This window comes from Mastigoproctus giganteus, chromosome 3, assembly GCF_048544385.1.
Source record: "Mastigoproctus giganteus isolate SK-2022 chromosome 3, ASM4854438v1, whole genome shotgun sequence".
In the NCBI taxonomy this organism is placed as follows: domain Eukaryota; kingdom Metazoa; phylum Arthropoda; class Arachnida; order Uropygi; family Thelyphonidae; genus Mastigoproctus; species Mastigoproctus giganteus.
In genome coordinates this window covers 167056112-167071918 of record NC_143577.1, presented here as the reverse complement: position 1 = coordinate 167071918, position 15807 = coordinate 167056112, and the positions used below count along the sequence as shown (strand labels likewise).

Sequence of the window (15807 nt, the reverse complement as noted above, 5' to 3'; positions counted from 1 at the left end):
TTTTTTGTACACACAATTATTTACAAATTATATACAAAATTTACAAAGAAGATATATATATACAATTTTATCTACATTAGTATCCTCATTATACATATATAAAATACTATATTATATATGAACACGTGTGTGTGTGTGTGTGTGTGTGTGTGTGTGTGTGTGTGTGTGTGTGTGTGTGTGTGTGTGTGTGTGTGTGTGTGACCTGTATCAAGCGTGGCACCTAGGCCTTAGCCCATCTCCACCTGGCACGTCTGTGTTTGTGCAAAGTGCAAAGTGTGTTAAGTGTCTAACGGCACCAGGGGTTCTCCCCATCTCCACGTTGCTTTCATTGTGAGTGTACCAGTTCACTGGGAAGGCCAGAGATTTAAAAGTGTATGGATCATGTGAGTGTGTTGTGTTATGTACCGTTGTTCTTCTGGCCATTTAGCCGCTGGACCCCAGCTGAGGCCCAACGTTGCCCTCACTTCGCCCCGTGGAGGCAGACCAGGTAATCACTAGTTTAAATTTGCACTCTGGCAGGTCCTGCCACCTAGTTTCCTGGAATTTCAGTGGCTAGGACCTTAAAAAAAAAAAAAAAAAAAAAAAAAAAAATTTTTTTTTGCATGGGAATATTGCGCTAGAATTAGAAAAGCCAAAATGGTGGGCGAACAGCGTAATTTAGACACGGTTATTTTTGGCGTGTGGGACATTCGCTTGCATACAGATAGAGTTGGGTAGGGAGAATGAAGACTGGAGGGATAAAGACAGAAGAATGGGGTCAATAGGGGAGACGACCACAGGTAGAATCAGTGGGGCATGCCCATACCCCACCAGAGGGAAGAGTGGGGTCGGCAAGGAGGGGAGGAGACAGGAAAGCCGTCACCACCCCCCGCCGGGGTAAGGGAGAAGAAAGGGCCGAACAAGGGAGCCGGCTCAGATCACTAACATGGCGTGTATGTAGCAAAGCTGTGGCTTCGTCAGGTCCATGACAGTGTACAGTCCATTAGTTGGTCAGTGTTGGGATAGGATCCCATCCACTGCTGTTCCAATAATCAGGGTGTCAGTGTGGGATGGTGTCACTAAGGTGATATAGGTCTCCTCCAGTTAAGTTCTAGTCATTGTTGTCCGTTTCATTTGTCAGAGTTCTAGTGTCGAGATTAGGGAAGTTGTGGTAATGCTCGTAGTCTGCTCAACAGTTCGTGCACAAATTTCGAGAGGGCTCTATAGTACTCCTCCTCCGACAGTACAAGGTGTTCCCGATCCTTCGGGTTGAAACATATTTTTGTTATAAAGTGACATCTTATATCATCAAAGAGGGGGCATTCATGCATCAGATGTGTCCATGTCTGATTTTCACCGCAGTACCATAGTGGTGATTCTTTTGTTCCAAAGGTCGAAAGTTTGGCATTAAAGGAACCATGTCCCGTTAGAAGGAAGGTGGTGTAGAGCACCGGTGAGAACCAGGCCGGCTGGTGGGGGTAGACTTGGGTAACGTCGGGATAAATTTCCGGGTTATGGCGCCTTTAGTTGATTCTGCCCATCGGGACTGCCAGGTTTGCCGGAGATGGTTGATAAGACGTTTTTTTCTCTATGTTGCTGTTGTTGGCTGGATCGGTAGTGAAGCCGATGCAGGATACACTTTTACCTCTGGACAGTTGAAAGAGCATGCCGCAGCGGACAATTTCCAGGTCCAGGGGGAGTGATCCTGCCAGGGCCTGCAGCGCATGAGAGCTGACAGTGCAGCATGCTCTTGTGATGGTGAGCAAGATGCTACGCTGTATTGATTCTAATTTCCTTTTGTTCACAGCCGTGGTTGCTTTGTTGTACCAAATCCCTGCAGCATATGAGACGGCAGGTATGAAAAAAGCCTTGAAAAAGAGAGACAGGGTCCGTTTCCGTAGTCCCCAATCTTTTCGTGTGACTCTTGCTATGAGGGCTGAGTAGTTCCTGATCTTTCTCTGGAGATAGATGAGATGTGGGGTAAAGGATAAGTTTTTATCCAATACGATTCCGAGGTATTTTAGTTCTGTAGTTAGTTTAATCGTGGTTCCTTCTATTTTGATTTGTGGTGGCCTTCTCGTGTCGAGAGAACCCTTGAGGAGTGTTGAGGATGTCTTGGTTGGTGATATTGTTAGGTGGTTCTGTTTTGCCCACGTTTGCAGGGAGTCAATTGTCCGGTTTGCAGTGGCTTCCAGTTGTGCCCGGCTGTCCCCCTCTAGCATCAGGACGAGGTCGTCTGCAAATGCTTGTGCATCTGCCCCATTGAGATTCTGATTGAGGAAGCCGTCCATCACCAGATTCCAAAGGAGTGGCCCCAGGATTGAACCTTGTGGGCACCCCCGGAAGATAGGCCGAGTAAGTTGAGAGTAGGGAGCACATACTGAGATCCTTCTATCAGATAGGTAGGTTTTGATACAAGTGGTACAGGTTATTGGAGATATTTGCCTCCCGGAGTTGCCGAGGACACTTGGCCACCAGAGTGAGTCAAATGCCCCGGCAAAATCGACAGAGATCATTAGGAAGTATTTGCGGTTACAGTTGTTAGCTGCGGTTATTATGCGTTCCAAGGCGTCTACAGTGGAGCAGCCTCTACGAAAGCCAAATTGTTTGGGGGATCGTAGCCCTGCTTCTAGGTAGTGGGTTTCTATTCTGTTGTGGAGTAAGTGTTCAAATAGTTTGCTCAGTACCGGTAATAGTGCTATAGGTCTGTACGACTCCGGAAGTTCCCGTGATTTTGTCGGGTTCTTCAAGATCAGTCGGATCCGTGCAGATCTCCAGTCGTGAGGAAAGTAGCCTGCAGAGAGACAGTGATTGAACAGATTTAGGATAGTTGTTGGTATGTATTCTACGGCCTTTTTTACGATCTCTGGTTCCAGATAGTCTTCACCAGGCATTTTCTTGTTTCGTATTTTGGCGGTCGCCAAGTAGAGGTCTGCTAGTGTGAATGGGTCTTCACATTCTACTGGGTTGTAGTTTGCATTTTCTTCGCAGAGACGGAGCTGCTCCAGGGAGTGAGCTGTCGGGAGTTGCCGAAAGGTGGTATTGAGGATATTGTCTATTGATTGGTGCCATGATTTTGTATAGAAGCCAGCAGGTGTTTTAGTTGAGGGAACTACCTCTCCTTTGGGCAGCTTGTTCATTGCGACTTTATATACAATCCCCCAAGGGTACTCGTTCCCGGTAGTTGAAACTAGCATTTCCCAGGATCGTTTCTTCCGTGTTCTGATCAAGGCGGTGTATTCATTCCTGACCTCACGGTATTGCTGCCTGAGGACCTGCACCTCTGCTGCCGGCCAGGATCTTCTTGCTCGTTGAAAATTTTTTCTGCGTGTATTTACCTCATGTCGGAGTCTCTGAAGCTCCGGGCACCACCAGGGGACCGCGCCTGGGGATGGTTTCTTCCTTCTGATGGTTGCGTTTGCAGCCTCTATAATTATGTTTACAATGGCGCATTGGTGTTGGTCCGGGGTAAGAGTTGCATAGTCAAAAGTTTGGACAGAGCCAGTCAGTGCTTCTTGAAATTGTTCCCAGTTGGCCTTGTCCACGGCGAATCTGTTGATGGTTATTCTAGGTGTGGGTTGTCTGTTAAGGGCACGGTGCATCTGGAATGTAATAACTCTGTGGTCAGAGGTTGTCCAATCCTCTCTGACCTTCCATGAAGATATATGTCCAGCAATGGAGTGGGTAGCAAAGCTTACATCTATTGTTGCTTCCCATAATGTGCTTGAGAACGTGGGCGGATTGTTCGGCTGGTTTAGTATTGCCAGGCTATTGTTGGTGAGGAATTCTTCGAGGCGCTGGCCGTTAGTAGTACCACGTCGGTCAGGGGTTGCACTGTGCCACGCCGGCGACCTGCAGTTAACATCTGCACAGACTATTACTTTGGCGTTGGGGAGCTCATGGAGAACGTTTTCCAGGTAATGTATTGCAGGGAGGATGTCTTCGCCAGGTCGACAGTATAATGATATTGCATAGAATTCTCCTAATGGGGAGATGATTTGAGCACAAGCAGCCCATTTATTGCAGAGATGAGTTATCTTTGTTACCGTGAGGTCAGGATTGCAAACTATCAAGGCTGCCCACGGGGTATCTCCGTCATGCTGAACTATTTTATACGTGAGGGGATAGCCTTTCACCACTTTCTTGTGCGTGTAAGGCTCCTGGAGAAAGAGGACATCAAGATTGTCTTCATCGGCCTTCTTCTTTAGTTGCGCGGCAACTGCTTTAGCCCGTTGTGCATTATGTTGAGCAAATTTCATTGTGTTTACATTATTGATTTTATGAAGAGTTCCCATAATCGGTTCTTGATTGTTGAGCACATTTGGCTTTTATGTATACGGGGCAGTTTCTGTCTCTAATGGAGTGATCTGCTGGTAGTTTTAAGGCTTTGCAGTTTGCGCACACTGGTCGGGCGGTTTTATTAGGGCAGGAGTTGTAGTTGTGGCCTATGTCTGCACAGTGCCCACAAGTTGGGGAGGTTTGTGGTTGCACACACGTATGTGTGGTATGGCCGAATCGGCAACACCGGAAGCATTTGGGCACGTCTGTGTTGGTGCAGGAACTCTGCAAAGCTTTTTATCATTTGTGTACGTCCACCTTGCCACCTGGGAGCAGCCAACATTTAGGTTGCCGCTGCCCGCCCCCACGCACAAGCAGCGGAGCATAGGTCTACTTTCACCTTTAGTGCCTTGTGCACAAATCCCGCACCCACCGGAGATAGTGCAATACCGGTGGGTGCCAGCAATCCCGTCCCCAGGTTGCCCAAACCTGGAAACCAGCAAAAAAAAAAAAAAAAAAACTAATGGAAAAATATCCCAGCCTCAGCAGATACAAGCCAATTTGAAAAACTCCAATAAACATAGCGAAGAAAATATTTACATTTTTACAAGATAATAGAATTTTAACTCTAAATCCTAGCAATACAATTAAATTTACATATCTTACAACAAGTCATTCTATTTATATTTAATGGGATACATACATATATATTAACTTCTCAGCTGTCAGATTTATATTCGATTTTGAATTTGAGTTCTTAGTTCAAGTCTTTTCTTAAAGACCGATTCTGCAAAGGTCTGGAAAGTTTCAAAGTTTGTTTTGTTCTCAACTAGTATTTTTACATTGTCCTCAGCTAGACCTGGAACGTGATTAAGTAGCAATACTCGATGGTCTGTATATTGCGGACAAAATAGTAAAACATGGATCCAGTTCTCCATTTGACCACAGGTGCAAAAAGGATCTGGCTCCAAACCTCTGTGGAAAAGTTTGGCCCTCAAAGATCCATGGCCTGTTAATAAATACGTGGTAAACATGCTTCTTTGTGACTTCACCATGCACAGACTCATTCCATCTACTTTGCCAAATACTAACCACTTCACTCCATAATCTTTTCCGTTCTGTCTTCAAGTTACTAACTGGGTCTGCTGTAATTCCCATAATAGATACCTGCGGTCCTTTCTTACGTTTATAAATCATGCCACGGTATAAGATAAATAAATCTAAAGGCAGTTCTCTTCCAAGGATTTGGAGGGCATTGTTTGGTACTGTACGAGTGGCATTATTTAGTGCCAGAAGCATTGTCCTTTGAATTGATAGTAGCTTATTTTTGATTTTCACCTTAACGATGTTCTGGTGCCAAATACCTGCTCCGCACGAAACCATAGGCAGAAATATTGCTATATAATATAGCTTCATGGCCTTTTTATTCAAACCCCAGTCTCTTTTGGAGATTCTTATGACCGAAGCAGTAAAATTTCTAATTTTTTTCCTTCAGTTTGGTGACATGAGAGAGAAAGGTTCATTTATCATCGAGGATTATGCCAAGATATTTGTTTTCAGGAACATAAGTTATCTGTGAACCATTCAGTTGAATTCTTGGTGGTCTTCCATAATTAAAGTGGTTTTTAAATGTCATGAAATTTGTTTTACTCGGAGATATCTTGAGCTTGTTGATTTCAGCCCATGCCACCAAATCATCTAAGATGGGTTGAATTTTGTCCCCTAATAACTTACATGACCTTCCTTCTATAGCAATCACCAGGTCATCGGCGTAGGCCACCTTTAGAGAATCCTGGTGTGTTCTCGTGAACCACTGATCTAATACGGCATTCCAGAGGAGAGGCCCCAGCACCTACCCTTGGGGGCATCCTCTCGAAACCTGGGCATTATAAGACAGATGCTTTGCCTTGACCATGATGTATCTCTCATTAAAGTATGATCTCAGTACCCTGTACACATAATTATCACATTTAGCCAACCTTAAAGGCCTGAGGGCACTCTCCCACCAGAGGGAGTCTAAAGCGCCCTCAAAGTGCATAAAAATTGCCAAAACATATTTAGAATTTGAATTCTGGATAAAGTTAGTCAATGTAAGAATAGTATCGTCAGTGGACCTCCCTTTTTTTTGAAGTTAAACTGACAACTTGAGCATAATTGTTTTTTCTGAAGTTTCTTTAGTATTCTGGGAGCCAGAAGATCTTCGAAGAACTTTCCCAGATTAGCAAGTAAGGAAATTGGCCTGTAAGCACGGGGATCGGATGTGTATTTCCCTGTCTTGTGAAGAATCTTGAACAATGCCAATTTCCACTGATTTGGAAAGTATCCTTCCAGGAGGCATTTGTTCAAGAGATTTAGCAGTACTTGTGGGTATAAGTTGAAAAACTTGACGATAATAAGATTCTCCACAAGGTCAATTCCAGGGCATTTCTTGCTGTTTAGTCTGGCTATGGCAGAACCCAACTCCAACAGATTAAAACACTCAATATCAGTTGAACCCGTATACATACTATTTTAAAGACTTATCTGACCTTGCTCCAATGTATCCAACACTGGAATATCTTTAGGGAACAGACTTGACACTATAGCATGTACCCTAGAGCTCTAGTCCTCAGATTCTGCTCCGTTTATTATTACTGTATTGTACACTTCTCCACAGATTAATTTGTTTCTGGAGATTTTGTAAACTAATGCCCACGGTTCTGAATTCCCAACCTGTTTGACAAATCCTTGCCAACAATCTATTTTAGCATTAGCTATTTCCTTGTGATATCTCCTCCGAAGATATATATACGTACAAGAATCCTTGTATGCTTGAACATGCTGTTGAGACAGATGTCTGTGTTTTTGATATTCTTTGCTTGCGTTCTGAACTTGCAATCTTAAATTTGCAAGATCTGAGTTCCACCAAGGGACAGGAGTTGTCTTGTTGTGTTTTTTCTTCGCTGCATAATCCGTGGGCAGATAGAACTGGGTTTGAACAAAATCAACAATCTCCCCAGCCATTAATATATAATGGATTCGATCATTTCTGTCGTAAAGACAGCAGAGAGAAAATCTTTAAAATTGTTCCCTTTAATACTATTAATGGAAAATCTCCTAAGATCAGCAAGTTGAAGGTCATCGACTCGCTGCCCAGGAAGAAGACCATAAATTATGGCATGGTAGTCACTGTTGATTAACTCTAGAACAACATCCCAGAGTAAATCAACAAATACGCCAGTCAGTATCCCTATTGATACTCCAGTTCCATTTGAAAATGAAAAACTCTGACACATGTTCAAAACAAATGGAAACTTCCGCCAACAGTATGGAAGTAGATGAGCACTTAGATAATGAGGAGCCCATTTTAGAACTCCATGCAAATGACAACATGGATTCTGTATGCCCCTATTTCCAGAAAAAAGATAAAATAAAGCAAGAGAGACCAAAATGCTCCACTTCTAAAAAACAGTGAGACCAATCCGCCACAAGTAAACTTAAATAATGTTTAATATCATACAGTGGAACTGCAGAGGACTAACAAGTAATTCTGACGATTTAATAGATTTTCAATTCAATACAATCCGATAGGAGTATGTCTACAGGAAACTTTCTTATCATCTGAAGCTTCGCCAAAATTTACAAAGTATACAATTTATAGAAAAAAGGATCTTCGCGTCTCCTACTCGCGGAGAAGTAGCTGTGCTTGTAAAATCAAACATACCATCCAGTCAAATTCAATTACAAACTAGTCTAGACGCTGCGGAAGCACGTATCTCAATCGGTATCTCAATACCCCTAACTTCTATATATATTTCCCCTTCTCAACCATTTTCAAATTCAGAACTTGATAATCTGGTTATGCAACTATCATCTCCAATCTGCCTTTTTGGTGACTTTAATGGCCACCATCCATTATCGGGGTCGCCTGCGATTGACGCAAGAGGCAAATTAATCGAAACATTCATGATTAATAACAACATAGCTGTACTAAACTCCGGATCTCCCACTTATATTCACCTACCTACAGGATCTACTTCTGCAATAGATTTGTCTATCTGCTCACCTCATTTCTTCCAAGCATGACATGGTTAGTGATAAACGATCCTCTAAACAGCGATCACTTTCTAATCCTTTGCTCATTACAAACACGAGTAACCCAACTGTCGAGCACCGATCCACGTGGAAGTTCAAGAAGGCAAACTGGGAGAGCTATTCCACCCAGGTCCAGTTCGACAGGAGTTAGGTATGTTCAGCAACATCCAATTGAAGGTGTAACTACCTGCATTACCAATCATATACTAACTGTAGCTAAAAATTCAATTCCGAAATCACAACCTCACAAGTGCTACCACCATAACAACTGGTGGAATACAGATTGCTCTGATGCCAAGCGTGAGAAAAACCGTGCTTAGAACAAATTCAGTAAGTTTTCTACGACTAATAATCTAATCGAATACAAAAGACTTAAAGCCAAAGTAAGGCAGATTAGGCAAAAAACCCAAACGTGACTCCTGGATCTCATTTGCCTCAACTCTCACCAAAGACATTGATCCACGACTCATTTGGAGAAGAATAAAAGCGCTAAATGGAAAATTCTCTCTACCACCCTCTCTAATTCTCTGCTGGAATGGAAAAGATCTATCTGCACCTAAGAAATTCGCCAATGCGCTAGCAGAATCATTCTCTACAATATCTGCTTCTGCTTCGTGCTCCATCTCCTTTCAGCGCATCAAGGCAGATGCAGAACGCCGAAAAATTAACTTTTATACGCAACTTTCACTTCCATACATCAACCGTTTAATTTAACAGAACTTAAAGAATCCGTAAATAAATCTTAAAATAGTGTAGCCGGCCCAGATGACGTACATTACATCATGCTAAAACAATTACTTGAAGAGGTCTCACGTACCCTACTGATCTTCTATAACCGGATCTTCTCAGAAAATGCTTATCCGCTTTCCTGGCGTCATTCTTTCATACTTGCCATACCAAAACCAGGCAAAGATTCTTCTTTGCTGAATATTATAGGCCAGTATCTCTCACAAGCTGCATGGGGAAATTTTTTTAAAGAATGGTACATACTAGGCTTACCTGGATCTTAGAAGCAGAGAATCTTTTAACAGATCATAAGAGTGGCTTTCATAAGAACAGATCTTCTCTTGATGTCCTTATCAAAGCTGAATCGAATATACGGAATGCCTTTATCATGAAGCAACATCTAGTCATGGTCAATTTAGGTATTGAAAAGGCATTTGATGGTTATTAGTCTACCAACATGTATTATGCACCTTTATCATCTAGGACTAAGGTGTCATCTGCCCTCAGATAATTCAGAATTTCCTACATCACCGCTCTTTTCAAGTTGAACGTATTATCTACATTCCATATTCAGGAAGGGATCGAAACTCAGTGCAGCGTTATTTGCATTCAGTCAACAGTATAACCAGAGACATCCCCAAAACTCTGAAGGCTTATATGTACTCTGATGCCCTCGCTATCTCCTGCCAGTTGCAAAGCATGAATATCATTGAACGTCAACTCCAACTTGTCATTAACAGAATTGAATCCTGGATGTCACGCAACGGATATCTACTAGCTGAACAAAAGTCTACCAGCATTCACTTTTACAAGCAACGTGCTCTCCAACCCCATCCTGAACTGCGGCTAAACGATAGTCCAATTTCAGTAGTAAACAGCATCAGATTTCTGGGCATGATATTAGATAGTAAGCTTAATTCCAAGCACATATTGTTGTTATTATTAGCTATATGGTGCAAGGAAGCCTGAGGCCAAAAAAAATTTCTGAATTACCCTGTGAGAGAGAGAGAGAGAGAGAGAGAGAGAGAGAGAGAGAGAGAGAGAGAGAGAGAGAGAGAGAGAGAGAGAGAGAGAGGTAGGAAGGAGTCACCAAGAAAGAGAATAATGATGATATCCAGCAGCTAGGACCCTGGATGTGCCACGCCCATACTCACCAAATGTGAGTTAAAGCTACGAACTGTTTGTCTAAAACAGTTGAACCTGCGTCGGTCAGTCCATCCACGTCATGGGGAGCTGATCGGTACTCCTTACTTCACCTCTACAAGTCTCTGATCCGTTCACGCTTAGATTATTCTCCCGTATATGACCCAACTAGGAAAAGCATATTAGAACGGCTAAATATCATTTAGCATAATGCTCTGAGGACTGCGCTGGAAGCATTCAAAACTTCTCCAATGCAAAGTCTTTATATTGAAGCCCACGATCCTCCATTACATCTTCATAGGAAAACATTATTGCTTTTCTACGCTTCTAAGATCCAAAGTCTTCCATCGCACCCCAGTTGGGAGTATCTTTATACACTCGGTGGGATTCCTTCTATGAGAATAAGCCACATTAAAATCGATCTGCCTCATTCAGGATGAAGGAGCTTATTCATAGTTGGAATATCGATTTAGCTGATATTTTACAGAACACAACTGCACTTGTTCTACCTTGTACGCATGTTTCTACCTCCCATGAAACACATTTATTCCAGTGGGGGAAGATTGTCATACCTCCCTACAACATCAAACCGTTGCACTCAGCTGATGCTACTCTTAACTCCCATGCCTGTAAAATATATACCAACGGATCGAAAACTGACAGTATGACGAAAATTCCCAGCTATTCTACTGCAGCGTGTCCAATCAGCTTTTGCTGGATCCCTTGCCATTCTGGCATTCCGGGAAATGAAAGCGCTGACTTTTCCACTAAACATCCTCAACCCACTCTCTCATAACATCCAAGAATAGATATAAGAAATTACGGGTGGCCCTAATGTAATAATTTGAATTTGACTATAGGCCTGTTATTTGCAAAGTATGTTACGACAACCGGCCACATATCTGGAAAAGGAATATAAACAGAACCTTTACCAGATAAAACAAGAACTAAAGCTGTGGCTCTCAGGCTTCCAACAAACGAGACGAGAGGGAGTGGTGTTGTCAACGCTGGGATTTCGACATATGCATCATACCCACTCTTCCTGTTATTGTGAGAAAACCCATCCCAGTGCTCATGCTGTAACAGTCAACTTACGGTCTGCCTTTTTCTGCTTGATTATCCCTTATGTTCAACCATCTGGTCACACAATTTTCAATCAGTTTCCAGGCTTAATAAATCACATGATTTATCTCATATTGTAGGCAAAGATGCAAATATTGAAGCACTTTTAATATACTTAAAATGTATTGGTCTATACAAGACTACATAAATTAACAATTATATAAGGAGTTGGCAACAACATAAGATTGGTAGAATCGCCGTCTTCCACACACCGCGTGGAAAAGACCTGAGTTCGAGTCTTGTCGATGACGGAAGGAATTTTTATGGGACTTTTTTTTTTTTTTTTCACAACATGGCTGAGTAAATCGGTCTCAGACGAGCGTAGCATGGTTTTTCTCTTGGAAATTCGTGCTTTTCGTCCAGCAAAACCGAAAATTGACCTCAGAACACACGCAATTTACAGACAATGTACAGAGCAATCTGACTTTAGTTGCCGATGATCCAAAAACTCTACAACAACAACCTCATATAATACTATCCTAATAAGGATGGCACATATATGTTGCGAGGTTGCTGTCACCAGACACCGATCTGATGCAGAATTACTTTTTATTATTTGTTGTTTTTTTCTATTTCATCTATTGCTCTTTCGCTCTTTATGCCCTTACTTTTTCATTTTATGATTATGTTGTCCTCAATTGAGGAATGGAATAGGTCCATTCGGATGGATCTTATTCAGGAAGAATGGACTTGCCTATCTGAAAATTGGTGTTCATAACTCTGAGAAACCTTGCTCTAAATGATTAGTATATCATAGAAAATCTAATAACTTGTCAGTACTACCCTGACAAAATCTTATAGTACTATTTGCGTTTGTAGGGTTTTAGGTGCATTAGCAAATTAAGCCAAATTGCGCGGTATATATATATTATGTGTGTGTGTGTGTGCGTTCTGTAATCGACTTGCTGTTTGCTGGACTGAAAACGATAATACTGGGAGAAAAAAACATACCAAGTTGGGTAAAAGGTCTAGACAAAAATTCCTCACCTCATTGGTGGGATTCGATCTAAGGTAATTTCCACCCGGTGATTATACCAAGTTTGCTATCGACGACGGCTTATAGTGCTAGTAAAACGTCTGTAAACGTTTGTGGGCAAAAACACTATGAGAAAATAACTATCTAAGAGTGTTTTTTGCCTTTAACACGTATAAGGTGACGTTATATCACCTTATACGTGTTAAAGGCAAACTTGAAATTTTAAACGCTTTGGTCATTGAGTTTTTATAGCTATTCGGTAAAATCAGCATATCACCACTATGGAGTTATGGTGCTAGGATATTGGCAAAAATAGTACAGGAATGTACTCAGGTAGGTTGGTTGGTTTTGCCATAATTAGGAAACAAACCCACAAAATTTATATAATCATAATGCAATTCGTGGTTGCGTCCAGGAGATGTTTAGCAGACAACTCCAAGAAGCGATTGTGGGGGGGGGGAATCTTCATTTTCTGCTTTAGTTGCTTTGTTTACCTCTGACAGTTCTAACGCCAGTTTCTGGAGAAAACTGATAAACTAAGAAGGAATTCGAACCACAGCCTTTTCCACAGTGTGTTGTGGGAACGATGATCCTTACCAGTTCAAAATGTGTATAGTAGCTCTATTATAAATGCTGGCTAAAAAAGTGTTATCGGTAATAGCTCTTTTGGGAATGTGACTCCACGTTTAGGTCCCATGTAGGTCTAAAAAAATTACATGTTAATACGCTGATTATTGGTCGTGGTACTCTTAATTCGATAATGATGGTTCCCTGAAAATTGTGTTTTGCATATTTAGTTCATTTTTCTAAAATATCATCATACAGGCGTGTGCATTTGAAATTATTTAAAAATTTCGGCTATAGACGACACTCCTCCTTCCACTTAGCGGATGATCTGTGAAAATATAACTTTCCCCCCCTAGTGGAGAAACAGTAAAGCTACCCGCTTTCGTTCCTGCTGTTTTCGTGCCTTTATCTTCATATTTCGAGGTAGAAGCATTAGAATTTCTTCTGGGGTTTCCATACTTAATACAAGGTTTTCATAGAACTATTTCGTTGGAATTTTTGGTATGTATGTTTACGATGTTTTAAGTTTAAATTTAGTGGTAATCTTTTTCTTTGTTTGAGAACAAGAAAAATAATTTCTTAGTTAGTAGTTGCTCTTATTTATCGGAGAGTTCGTTTATATTTTAGCCAGTCTCATTGTGAAGAGAATGAACTTGCCGAATGGAGGTTGCTTTGAATGCTTCGCTTTTCGTTCGTAAACAGTTTTAGAATTTCTACAGATCTTTGTTTGCCGTTTCAATATGGATACTGCATTATTTCATCTTATTTTGCCCGTTTTATTAATGCTATTAAATTATTCTTCAATTTCCATTGTTTTAAATAAATTGCCTTATTATAATCGTTTTCTGAGTGTTATTATTAAAAATCGATGGAACCCATTCGATTTTGTGCGTTGCAATTGATATGTGAATGATATTAGTTAATCAGCCCATTCTACTGTTCTGGAGTTAAAAATTGATGTTTATTTAATACTAACCTGCCGAATAGAATCTAGTTTTGAAATCGAAAACATACTAAATAAGTTATTGGCATAATTTATATTATTGGCACTACATAATGGCACTATTCAAAGCAATTGCAATAAATCAACTATAGAAGTCAGCAAAAAAAAAAAAAAAAATTTAATGATTTATTTTATTTGGTATAATATCAAAATGACAACCAGGTATTTTTGATATTCTACCGGAGGAAGTGGCCTCTTTTTCTTGAATCCACCCCGAATTACTGGCGTAAACAAACATAACCATTTTTCACTAGCCAAAAATGAACCCACTCTTCTTTCGCTTGAATTCGTCCTGAATTTGGCCATGGTGACAAGGCTTACTCATAAACTGGAGTTCAGCCTATTAACCACAAATAGTTTAATGTTGGAAATAGTGAAGCAGCATATATTGATAATATATCTTATTTTATTAAAAAAAAAATTACTTTTTTTTTGGCAAAATGGGAAATTTATGTAGTGTGCAAATCCCTGCAGACCTTTTGGCGCTAGTTGCTTTTGCACAGAATCTGTAAAGGCTGCCTAGTTGTCTGACAGACGAAAACAACTTTTATGGCTAACAGTCCATATCCTTCATTGTTTCCTAAGTGATTGAATATAATGAGCCTGGTTTCATCTGAATGTACTAACGAGGATTTAACCGAATTTAGGAAGAGGTTTAGACTAGATCGTACGGTTTTTCTTTTAGCCAGCGAGTTGTTGATTGCTGGAACAGGTTGCCTTTGCAGCAGTTGAGGCTGGCAGTTTGAATAAATTCAAAGGTCACTTGGATAGTTAGTTCTCTATGTGAAGAGGGAAGCAAATAATTTGTATTTTCTTATCTACTTTTTTTTTTTGCCAGTGCAGTAAAAGCGTGTTTCCTTGCACTATATGGCTATTATTATTACTAAAGAATGAGTGAGTTAACAAAAAAAAAAAAAAAAAAGCTTGACATGTAGTCAATTCTTAAAGGTCTTCCTATACATTTTACAGATGATGTAGCTCAGGGGTGAATAACCAGTTTGATGTGTACTGTTTATGGCATGTGCATCTCTTGTCAGTAGCATGTGTTCAATTTGGAAAAAGTAAGTTTTACTTGGTTTTCTAGTAAGATCCAGTACACTGTAAAACATAAGAATCTTGTTCGTTCTGATTCACGATTGAAGTTTGACATTGAGAAATGCAAGGTATTGCATATGGACAGCACTAATCCCAGAATAACATACCATTTGGCTGGTATCACACACAAAAGGCAGTGGAGATGAAAAGAGATCTTTGTATGGTTTGACATGAACTTCTTTGAGCACTGCAGACTAGTTGCTAGTACAGCTCGTGGTGATTATGTTTAATGATAGGGTGTTTACACATAATGCAGGTGGCCCACTTACCAGGAATCTTAAAGCAGCTTAACTTGTTTACTGCCTTTTATATTAGCAAGGGTCATTGCTGTGTGCCTTTGGGGCACTGGAACAAGTGGCAGTGTCATCTGTGAAGCATCATCACTCCAAATAACTCTCATATGTTTGTATCATTCTAACATTAAGAGGCATTTTAAGAAGATTCAGAATTCAGTTACTGAATAAAATTCTGTTTCAGTATCAGATAACATTGTTTGTTTGTTTGTTTGTTTGTTATTTGGTTTTTAGGAGCATTAGCAACTAAGGCCATATTGCTCCGGGAATATGCGGTGGTCATTCCCTGACCTTTCCGCATCCTCCGTATTTGGTGGTAACGGGATCGAACCCCGGTCTAATCAAGAAGCGTGTGTTATGCACTGCTGCTCCTTCCCACCTGGATACGGAGGCGCCCATAACGTATGAAGAGTTGATTCAATGTCATCAGTGTAAACATACTGCCATTCCATTTTGCTTTTCAGCCCTGATGTCCCAGGTTGTGGATCCATTATAACAACCCTTTAGGGTAAAATTTTTATATGAAAACACTTTTTACACAAAATTTTATC

General features: G+C 40.8%; 1 protein-coding gene across 1 annotated transcript in view; it reads left to right on the top strand.

Moving 5' to 3' along the window:
* The first annotated feature begins 13255 nt into the window (after window positions 1-13255).
* Window positions 13256-15807, top strand: part of LOC150088396 (serine-arginine protein 55-like) — a 151330-nt gene continuing 148778 nt past the window's right edge. The window contains exon 1 of the mRNA XM_090369485.1: window positions 13256-13366. The gene's annotated coding sequence lies outside the window, so the exon portion shown is untranslated. The remainder of the gene's footprint in view (window positions 13367-15807) is intronic.